The following is a 10,728-nucleotide window of genomic DNA, read 5'->3' as shown; positions in this document are numbered from 1 at the left end:
TAATCAAAAACAGGAAAATGTGGTATATGAATATAGTCAACACTACTCAGAAGTAAAAAGGAGCAAACTGCTAGTATAGGCAATAAGTGAACTTGAAAACCAGGTTAAACAAATGAAGACAAACCCCAAATCATACTTAATGTACGATGCCATGGATATGAAATTACAAGACAGGCCAAACCAATTTACAATCTCAGAGTGAAGATCAGATGTCACCTGGAGCTGCTTCAAGAATGAATTGACAGCAGAGGACAGTGGAGATCTTTTAGGAGGGATACACATATTTAATCTACAAGTTGATTTAATGTAATATTTATCAAACTCTACAGTTGAAATACATTAATTCACTTTTATGAAAAGTATACTTAAAGTTGAATTTAAAGGCAAAAAATAATTGTGACTGGCTAGGAAGCAGCCCCCTTCAAATTTATATTTTTATACTTTTGCTTCAAAGTTTAAAACTTAAACATGTTACAGGCTTGGTTTAAAGCACATGCACACATACAAAGTCATTTATGTACAGAGGATAACTGAAGTTGTTGTTTGGATTCAAGCAGAGGGAAAGTATATATAGAACAATGGTATAACTTTCTTACCCATTTGATCTGGTTATTACATAAATTCCCTGAAGTACAGTTTATAATAAAAACTTTCTGCACAGATAAATGCGGAAAAATAGAAACATCTGGGGGAAAACTGGAATAAACGGAGAGAAAACCTCAGTAGGTTTGGAATAAATGCAAATTTTAAAATCCAAATAGATATTATAAACACTTACAGTACTTGAGAAATTATTGTATTTGGAAGTGAAAGTTTAAATATTGGTGGAGGGGATGTGCAGAAGGACCTTTTCTTCCCCCAAAGCTACCTGGAAATAACACCAGAGATTATACTAGACAATATAAGAAATAAAGAATTTATCTACAGTTAGAGCAATGATTAAATATTTTATCATTCTGTTGTGCACCTCCCAAGATATATTGTTGGGGTTGGGGTTTTTCAAGGACAATAAAAAAATTCAAAAATAAACCAGGACAGCTTTTAGTTCCCAATGGAGAAACTACACTCCAAATAAAGAAGGCTATCTTGTCATTAGTTGTCATACTTTTGCTTTGGGCATCCATTTTTTCTCTCTCTCTTGCTAATCCTTTCTTAAATTTTTTTCAGTTAGAGTTTATATTCAAAATTGTCTTTTATTAGTTTCAGATGTTCCACCCATATTTCTAGTACCTGCCCAGCACCACAGTTTTTATAATATTATTGACTATATTTCCGATGCTGCACTTTATATCCCCATGACTATTCTGAAGCTACTGATTTGTACTTCACGATCACTTTCCCTTTAACCTGGTCCCCAGTGCCCTTTCTTTCTGGCAACCCTCAGTTTGTTCTCTGTGTCCATGAGTCTCTTTCCATGGGGGGTGGGGTTTGTCACTGTTGCTGTTCATTTATATTATTCTTTAGATTCCTCACATAAGTGAAATCATATGGTATTTATCTTTCTCTGGCTTTGGACATCCTCAGTTAGACCTAAGGATGTTAAAGGCTATCCTGCCAATGAGCATATTCTCATGGAAAACCTACAAGTTTGATGGCTGTATTTTTGCAGAGTATACTGTTTTATCAAACCCAATGCAAAACAGAATGAAGACAATATTTTACATAAAATGAGAAACTAACCAAGGCCTCCAAAAGAAATGTACTTGCAACCCCCCCATCAAATTCTCCTAAGGTGCAACGTATTTATTATTTTGTAGAAAAGACCATACATATGTGATACAAACAAAGTGAAATGTTTTAATATCTTAATGCTTCAGGAAAAAAGGAATAATCAATATGGAGAAAATAGCTACTTTTTGAAATCCATTTATGGAAGTACTTTGGTATTATAGAGACTCCTAGCAAAATAAGAGGAATTAAAAAAAAAAGAAGTTAATGAAATATGCCTTTGTCATCCTTTCCCTTAACATTTAGCATGTTTTTAGCACTTCCTATTGTTCCAACTCTATGCTTTCTTGCACCTACCTGTACATACTTACTGGAATGTTCTACCTGTTTCTCTGTCCAGACAGTCCATCTGGGGTTAGAGAGTTATCATTCTTTTTCTTCAAATTTAAAAACCCAGAAAATTTAGCCTGGGTGTATGCTCTTTTTAGTGTAGACTTTCATTCATAAACTGGGGAGAAACCTTTTCAAATTGGTATTAATATCTAAAAATGGAAAATTATATTTGTTTTCATATAATTTCTCACAGAAATGAATTTTATGCTGAGAGAGAAAATTAAGTGAGTAGGCTACAGTGAGACTAGATATAGATATTAATCTTAAGTGAGGAAAAATAAAGAAGGGTTGTAAAGAGATAAATGGTTAGCTTTCAGAGATTTATCTATCCTGTACATCGTGTTTGTCCTTTGGAATGTGTGAATGAGGTAAGTTTTGGATATATCCACAGCTTGGCTTCAACTTCTTAACATTCCAGTAAATGTCTTTTCTTCCTGTTATATTGGTTAACCAGCCATTCTTTTATTATTGTCCAGCACAAAATTACATATGACTGAAATCTCAATTCAAGTATTCTATTTTCTGACCAAGACTCCTATCCTTTCAACTATTTTTTTCCATTTTACCAACTCTCTATCTAGATGATCTTGCCTCCTGCTTATTTGAAAATGTTAAGAGAAAGATCCAAGATTGAGGCAGAGTAGGTGAAAGCTACCTAACCTCTTTCCAGAACCAAGCTGGAGTCACAACTACACTAAGAAAAAGAATCCTGAACGACCAACTGAACACCAGCTGGAGAGGAGCCGTATAACCAAGGACCTATGAAAGAAAACTACAAAAACGGGACTGGTAGGAAATGCAGAGGCACAAAAGAGCTGGCTGGGCTGCTGCAGGCAGCAGCGTTCTGGAGAGATGTTTCAGCAGCCAGGTGGCAGGGGGCAGAGTGGGGGTACCCGCAAGAAGTGTAGGGACTAAACACAAAGCTGGGCTCCCCAGCCTACAGCACCAGAACTGGAAAAGGAAAGCATTGGGGTCTCTGTCTGCCAGGAAGAGATGGCTAGAGAGGCAGAGAGCCTCTTAAAGGGGCAATGAACAACATTTTATTTGCAGCCACTTACCCTGGGCTCTGGCAAAGGGAGGGCAGAGTGAACCAGAGCTACAAGAAGAGAGTCTGGGGTTTGGTGGCTCTGGGGGGATAGTTGAAGTGTCAGTGAGCAGCATCCCTGAGCTAAGTCATTCCCTGTACTGCAGAAGCCATCTTTCTCAGGCAGAGCACTCCCCTCCAAGCAACATCAGCCTGAGAGGAAGAAATAGCCCTGCCCACAGGAATCAGTCTCACACACCCTGTAGAGCTTAAGCCTGGCTGCTGAATGGTACAGCTGGAGGCTATGTCACTGCCAAAGCCTAACAGAAAGTCTTCAGGCAAAGGCAGATCTACAGGAGCACTGAAACTTTCACCGATCCTCTCCCCTTGGCCTGGTGCTGGTAAAAGCTAGCCTTGGTGCACAACCTAGTTTTTTCTGCACACACCACTGCCCAGCAGAGGGAGTCACATCTGTGGATCAATGACAGCTCCAAACAGGTTGTTCAGGGCCAGTCACAGCAGCATCTGATACAGGGTTGTACCACAGTCTGTTCAGATCCACCTAGTACATAGAAACAAATACAAACAAACAGCCAAAATAGAAAAACAAAGAAACAGGCTCCAAATAAAAGAACAAGGGGATTTTCCAGAAGAACTAAATTAAATGGAGGCAAACAATTTATCAGATATGAAGTTTAGGGTAATGATTATAAGGATACTCAACAACATGAAAAAAGACATAGAAACTATAAAAAGGGAAAGTCAGAAATAAAGAATACAATATCTGAAAAAAATAATATACTGGAAGGAATAAACAGTAGACAAGATGAAGGAGAGGGTCTAATCAGCATTTGGAAAACAAGGTAGAAAAAACCACCCAAGCACAGCAGCAAAAAGAAAAAAGAATTTTAAAAGCATGAAGAGAACCCTGGCTGGTATGGCTCAGTGGAATGAGTGCTGGCCTGCAAACCAAAGGGTCATGAGTTTGATTTCCAGTTAAAGCACATGCCTGTATTGTGGGCCAGGTCCCCAGTAAGGGGCATGCGAGGGGAAAACATTGACATTTCTCTCCTCTGTTTCTCTCTCCCTTCCCTTCTATCTAAAAATAAATGAATAAATAAATCTTTTTTTAAAAATTGAGAGCTAAAGAAACCTTTAGGACAACATGAAGCATAACATCTGCATCACAGGGAGTACCAGAAAGAGAAGAGAGTGAGCAAGCAAGGGATCAAAAAACTGTTTGAAGAAATAATGACCGAAAACTTCCCAAGTATGGTGAAGCAAAAAGACATACAAGTCCAGGAAGTGCAGAAAGTCCCAAACAAGATGAATCCAAAGAGGCCTACACCAAGACACATCATAATTAAAATGAAAAAGCTTAAAGACTAGGGAAAAATCCTAAAAGCCACAAGAGAAGAGCAGGTAGTTATCTATAAAGGAGTTCCAATTAAAATGTTATCTGATTTCTCACAGAAATATTTCAGGCCAGAAGGAAGTGGCATGAACTATTCAAGGTGATAAAAAGCAAGGACCTACAACCAAGGCTAATTTGCCCAGCAAGGCTCAAACAAGGCTACTTTACCCACTAAGGCTATTATTTAAAACTGAAGGAGACATGAACTAAGGGACAGGAGGGATGCTGGAGGGAGGGCTGGTACCACGCAGAGAGGGATAAAGAGGAGAAAAAAATGGGACAACTATAATAGCATAATCAATAAAATATACTCAAAAAAAGGTCAGTCAACCTTCAACCCCCTAAAAATGAAGTGTAAATAAAAACTAAATAAGAGAAAGAAAAATGTGAGATATCAAAAATAAATTAAAATATCTCAATAGTCATTAAAAAAAAGAAAAGAAACAGGAGAAGTAAAGAGCTTCTCAGACAAGAAAACCAGTACTACATCAAATGTTAAAGGGGTTGCTTTAAGAAGAAAAAGTAAAAAAAAAAAAAAGAGGAAAATAGTTTAAATATAAAAATGGCAATAAATACATATCTATCAACACTCACCTTAAATGCAAATTGCTTAAATATTCCTACCAAAATATATAGGGTAGCAGAATGGGTAAGAAAATAAGACCCGTATATGTGCTACCTCCAAGATACCAACCTCAGATCAAACATAACAGATTAAAAGTAAAGAGACAGAAAAAGATATTTCACGCAAATGTAAAGGGAAATAAAGCTGGGGTAGCAATACTTGTATCCAACAAAACAGACTTAAAACCAAGGCAAAAAAGACACTACATAATAATAATGAAAACAATCAAACAAGAGGATATAACCCTATAAAGATTTATGCACCCAGCATAACAGCAGCTAAATACATAAAGCAAATCTCGATGGACATAAAGAGACAGAACCACAGAAACACAATCATAGCTGGGGATTTTAACACCCATTGACTTCAATGGATAGATCTTCCAGACAGCAAGTCAACAAGAAGAGAGCTGCCTTTAAAAACACACTAGGTCAAATGTATTTTATTGTTATCTATTGTGATTTTCACTCCAAAGCAACAGAATATACATACTTTTCAAGTGCACATGGAATATTTTCTAGGAAGACCACATGTTAGGAAACAAAACAAGTCTCAATAAACTTAAGAAGAATGAAATAATATCAAGCATCTGCTCTGACCAGAATGCTGTCAAACTTCAAATCAATTACAAGAAGAACATTGAAAAACACACAAAGACATGGTAGCTAAATAACATGTTATCAAAGAATGAATGGGGCAACAAGAAGATCAAGGGAAAAATCAAAAGATCCTTGAAACAAGTGAAAATGAACACAAAAAACAAATATCTGTGGTACACAGTGAAAGCACTCCTAAGAAAGAAATTCACAGCATTACAGACCTATCTCAAGAAACAAGAAAAAACTCAAACAATCAAACTTCACACTTAAAGGAACTTGAAAAAGAATAACAGAGCCCAAAGTAAATAGAAGGTAGGAAATAATAAAGATCAGAGCAGAAATAGAGTCTAAAAAAAAACTATACAAAAGGTCAGTGAATCTGAGATCTAGTTCTTTGAAAACATAAACAATTTGACAAACCTTTAACCAAGATTCATCAGTAAAAAGAGAGAGGACCCAAACAAATAAAATCAGAAATAAAAGAGAAAATATAACAACTAACATCAAAGAAATAGAAAGGATTGTAAGAAAATATGAAAACTATAGCCCTGGCTGGTATAGCTCAGTGGATTGAGCGTGGGCCTGTGAACCACACAATCGCAGTCGGAATCCCAGCCAGGGCACATGCCTGGGTTGCAGGCCAGTTCCCAGCAGGGGACTCACGAGAAGCAACCATACATTGATATTTCTCTCCTTCTCTCCTTCCCTTCCCCTATAAAGATAAATAAGTAAAATCTTTTAAAAAAAGAAAATATGAAAACTATAAACCAAAAAATTGGACAACATGAATGAACTCCTAGAAACATAACAATCTTCCAAAATTAAACCAGGAAAACTCAGAGATTCTGAGTAAACAGATTACACCTAGTGAAATTGAAGCAGTGATCAAAAAACTCCCCATAAACAAATGCCCTGGACCAGATGACTTCACAGGTGAATTTTGCCAAACATTCTAGGAACTAACAACTCTCCTTCTTTATAAAGAATTTATAAAACTCAACACCAAGAACACTAAACAACCCAATTAAAAAATGGGCAAAGGACCTGAACAGACATATCTCCAAAGAGGACATACAGATGGCTGATAGAAGCATGAAAAGATGCTCAACATCACTAATCTTCATAGAAATGCATATTAAAGCAACAATGAGATACTATCTCACACCCGTCAGAATGGCTGTCATCAATAAATCAATAAACAACAAGTGCTGGTGAGGATGTCGAGAAAAGGGGACCTTTTTGCTGTGTTGGCAGGAATGCAGACCAGTGCAGCCATTTTGGAAAGCAATATGGACATAACTCAAAAAATTAAAAATAGATCTGCCTTTTGACCCAGCAATCCCACTTCTGGAAATATATCCAAAGAAACCCAAAGTACTAATTTGAAAGTTTCTAAGCACCTCTATGTACATTGCAGCATTATTTACAATAGCCAAGATATGGAAGCAGTCCAAGTGTCCATCAGTAGATGAGTGGATAAAACATTTGTGGGACATTTACACAATGGAATACTACTCAACCATAAAAAAGAGAAAATTTTACCTTTTGCCACAGCATGGATAGACCTGCTAGAATATTATGAAAAGAATATTATGAAAAGTTACATAAGCCAGTCAGAGAAAGACAAATGCCATATGACTCCACTCATATGTGGAATCTAATGAACAAACTAAACTAACAAGGGAAATGGGGTCGGACTCACAGATGGAGAGCAGGATGACAGCTAGTGGTAGGGGGAGGTCAGGGGGTGGAGTCGTCAAGCAAAAAGGAAAAAGGACACATGGAGATGGACCACAGTGTTGTGATTGAAGGGTGAGGGGGATGTTAGGGGTAGAAATGGTCATGAGAAAATGCAATAAAATATTTTTTAAATTTAGAAACTATAAAAGCANATATCTTCAAAGAGGACATACAGATGGCTGATAGAAGCATGAAAAGATGCTCAACATCACTAATCCTCATAGAAATGCATATTAAAGCAACAATGAGATACTATCTCACACCCATCAGAATGGCTGTCATCAATAAATCAATAAACAACAAGTGCTGGCGAGGATGTCGAGAAAAGGGGACTTTTTTGCTGTGTTGGCAGGAATGCAGACCAGTGCAGCCACTGTGGAAAGCAATATGGACATAACTCAAAAAATTAAAAATAGATCTGCCTTTTGACCCAGCAATCCTACTTCTGGAAATATCCAAAGAAACCCAAAGTACTAATTTGAAAGTTTCTAAGCACCTGTATGTACATTGCAGCATTATTTACAATAGCCAAGATATGGAAGCAGTCCAAGTGTCCATCAGTAGATGAGTGGATAAAACATTTGTGGGACATTTACACAATGGAATACTACTCAACCATAAAAAAGAGAAGATTTTACCTTTTGCCACAGCATGGATAGACCTGGAGAATATTATGAAAAGTTAAATAAGCCAGTCAGAGAAAGACAAATACCATATGACTCCACTCATATGTGGAATCTAATGAACAAACTAAACTAACAAGGGAAATGGGGACGGACTCACAGATGGAGAGCAGGATGACAGCTAGTGGTAAGGGGAGTTCAGGGGAGTGGAGCGGTCAAGGAAAAAGGACTCATGGAGATGGACCACAGTGTTGTGACTGTGGGGTGAGGGAGATCTTAGGGGTAGAAATGGTCATGAGAAAATGCAATAAATATTTTTTAAATTTAGAAACTATAAAAGCAATTGGTTGGGAGTTCTCTTACTGCCAAATGCAATCCTCCTGCATCTGTACTCAAAATCCGTGCTTCTGTCAAAGGTCCAAAACCCCTTTCAGTCTGAATCCCATCTCCTTTGGGTCTTTAAGGAATTCCTCAGCATGGTCCCCAAGTCACTCTAGATGTTTGTCATTACCAAATAAAAGTGTTTTATCAAATGTTTTAAAAGTCTCACAACCAACAAACCTGAAAACAAACAAAAATAAAATACTCCTATTCGCCCATCTCCCTTTCAGCTACCACTTTCTCTTGGGTAACTCTTCGTAGTGAAACCTTTCACTGCGTCTGTTACCAAGTGCTCACGCACCATTCTTTCTCAACCGCTCTAAGCAGGTTATTTTTACCAGCACTTTATGGAAATTATTCTTATTTGAACTAACAACTTGCATGTTTCTTAAGATCACTTTTTTACCTCATTTGAGTACTTGTTAAAATTATCATTTTTGGTCTCTTCCTCCACTTGAAAAGCTGCGTTCCGTCAGTGCCCGCGCCACTGCCTCTTCTCGTTTTCACTCCCGTCTCCTCTCCCTCCTTTGCCGCCTCAACTCCTCTGGAATCAGAGCAGTGCCTCCATGCTGTTCTGATCCCACCACCTCTCAAATACACACTCTCCCTGCTGATCCCATTCACTTCTATGGCTTTAAGTGCTATATTTAAAGCAACAACTTCAAAATTAGAAATCTATCTTTGACCACTCCATTAAATTGAGGACAGAATATTTAAGTTCCTACTGCTCTGATTTCATGTCTATTAGGATTTTCAAAATGTTCATGTCCAAAACAAAACATTCCTTCTTAATACAAATATGCTCATGAATTTCAATCTCCACTACTATTTTCTTAGCCAGAACTTTCATTTTCTACCAGGACTATGTCGGTATTTTCTAGATTTGTCATCCCCTTCTGTTCTTGTTCCTACGCTGTCTATATCATTTTCTTAACATCTTACCTTCATATCAATGTATGAATATTAAAACATACTGAAAAATAAACCTAATGCCATACTACAAATGTACATGGGGTACTGAAATAGCTTGATTTGCTGTAACATTTATTTGAGCTTTTTAAAAGAAAATACATTGATATATATACCAATAGAATTGATATTTGGATACCCATGTTCAGAGCAACATTATCAACAATAGCCAAAAGGTGATACCCAAGTGCCAACTGACAAATGAATTGATAAACAATGTACAGTGGAATGTTACTCAGCCTTTGAAAGAAAGGGAAATTCTGACTGATGCTATAATATGGAAAGTATTATGCTAAGTGAAATAAGCTAGCACAAAAGATAAGTACTTTATGAATCTACCCAGATGAGGCACCAGAGGTACTAAGGTGGTCAAATTCAGAGATCAAAAGTAGCATGGCAATTGCAGGGGCTTAGGAGGGGAAGAATGGGGAGATGTTATATAACACATCTAGTTTTAAACATTATTCCATGTATGTAGACACATACACACACAAGTTCAGTTGTACAGGAACATGGGTTCCAGCCTCCAAGTCCAGAAGACTCACATCACTTTAGAGTGCCCTCTCCTATAAGTCCCAATCTCTGTCTAAAGCTGCCTTTGTTTCTTTCCCCTGTAACATCCCCTTACTCCTCTTGTTCAAGGGGACACTTCATTTCGGATTTCTCTTGATCCAACAGCCTGAGTAAAGTACCCACTCCCGCAGTCTGGTCCTGGAGAACTTGTTGGGCTGGGCTGATTAAACTAATACCAACTACTTAATGATATTACTCCTTTTTTAAAAAAGTATTGTTAACATACAATATTATATTAGTTTCAGGTATACAACATAATGATTCAACATTTATATTTCATATGATATGATCACATGATAAATCTAGTAACTATCTGTCACCATACAAAGTTATTACAATATTATTAACTATAGTCCCTGTGCTATATTTCATAACTGGAAATCTGTACCCCTTAACCCCCTTCATTTTTTTCACCTACCTCTCATTTCCCTTCAATTTGCCAACCATCGAGTACTTTCATTACATGGAAGCAGAGATCACAAACATAGACTATAAGTCACATTAAGCCACTTAATGAGGAAGAAATGTAAATTCAAAGAAAGAAAATAATTTAAGGCAAACAAAAAATAATCCCCCCTGCAAAAAAAAAAAAAAAACATTCTTTCTGATGTCAGGACCTATAATCTTTCCATTACGTCACCTTACTTTCATGTTACCCTCTTAGAAAATAAGTAAAAGTGTAATGTTTAAGAAAGATTTGTTTCCATTTTAAAATAGAA

Source organism: Sturnira hondurensis, unplaced genomic scaffold, assembly GCF_014824575.4.
Source record: "Sturnira hondurensis isolate 20B ecotype Veracruz unplaced genomic scaffold, ASM1482457v3 Scaffold0000880, whole genome shotgun sequence".
Classification (NCBI taxonomy): domain Eukaryota; kingdom Metazoa; phylum Chordata; class Mammalia; order Chiroptera; family Phyllostomidae; genus Sturnira; species Sturnira hondurensis.
This window is presented reverse-complemented; position numbering follows the sequence as displayed.